At 32.1% G+C, this 1,413-nt stretch overlaps 1 protein-coding gene across 1 annotated transcript in view; it reads right to left on the reverse strand.

The window, feature by feature from the left end:
* The window catches only part of LOC107653383 (synaptic vesicle glycoprotein 2C-like), an 85,973-nt gene that overhangs the window by 29,974 nt on the left and 54,586 nt on the right, over positions 1-1,413 (reverse strand). The gene's annotated exons all lie outside the window — the stretch shown is intronic.

Here is a 1,413-nt window from a genome sequence, read left to right on the forward strand (position 1 = left end):
CCCACACACACACACACACACACACACACACAGACACACACACACAGACACAGAGAAACTCAAACACCTTCACCGCAACCCATCAAAATAAAAGTCTGGTTTAACTTGAAGAAATTGTGGCAGAAATATATTAGTATTGAACAGCATAATGTACCTCTCAAAATAATAAATAATAAAAAATAATAACTTTATTTTTTATGATATCACACATTTTTTCCATGTTTAAATTTAAACAGTAAACCTCTGTTGTGCAGAACATTGTATAGGGCCCTAAAACTGTACTTTTTGTTAAACTTTTAATAAATTGTTGCAAAATTGTATTTTGGGAAATCAGTTAATTGGATATGCGTTTTGATACACAATTTGATTTAACCATTAATCCAGAGAGAGAGAAGAAAAAAAAAAGGAATTTGGGTGAAAAATACATACATCATGTGGCAACTACCAAAGCAACCTAAAAACATGATAAAAGACCCCAGTGTTCAACTAACACTAATACTAATATTGTGCATTAGTAACTATCCCTTTTAAGAAGTTTATTAAAACTAAAACAACAAACCTTAATTATTATAAACACTAAACATGACAGTGTTCTGCCACAACATCCAGAGAACGTCAGCTCTTTAATTTGATTTAAGTCTGTTATATTGTATATATGAGATCTGCATATAATAGATAAATAGAAACGTATATAAGAGACAGACTGAAAGAAACACACACACACACACTCCTCTTAAATACGCTCAAATCTACCCACACATGTGCTGCTCTACCTGCTGCCAAAACAATAAACTCATCCAGACCCAGAGAGATCATCGAACAATACAACGACAGTCTCTACCCACACACACACACACACACACACACACACACACACACACACACACACACGCACAAGCGCAAACCAAATTATTTTCATAGGGCCCTATTATTGTAAGTATTTTAATAAATTATTAAAGTTTTATGAATTTAACTGATTAGACATACTTTTTGGTAATTAAACCTTTAAAATGGAATCTAGAAAAATTACAACAGAAAGCATGAAATTTGGGAAAAAATAAAAACGGATTTCATAGGGCCCTAAAACTGTCAATTTTTGTTAAACCTTTAAGAAATTGTTCTTCAATTGTATATGTTTTGTGAAAACGATTAATTAGACATGCTTTTGATTTCAAAATTTGAATGGACTCCAGAAAACCTAAAGCAGAAAAAATAGAACTTGAGGGAAAAAACTGAATTTGGGGAAAAAGTACATGCATAATGTGGCAACTTAAAAATTGTGACCCTGGACCACAAAACCAGTCATAAGGTTACATTTTTTGAAATTGAGATTTATACATCATCTGAATAAATATGCTTTCCATTGATGTATGGTTTGTTAGGATAGGACAATATTTGGCCGAGATACAACTA

Source organism: Sinocyclocheilus anshuiensis, unplaced genomic scaffold (assembly GCF_001515605.1).
Source record: "Sinocyclocheilus anshuiensis isolate Anshui unplaced genomic scaffold, SAMN03320099.WGS_v1.1 scaffold1151, whole genome shotgun sequence".
In the NCBI taxonomy this organism is placed as follows: domain Eukaryota; kingdom Metazoa; phylum Chordata; class Actinopteri; order Cypriniformes; family Cyprinidae; genus Sinocyclocheilus; species Sinocyclocheilus anshuiensis.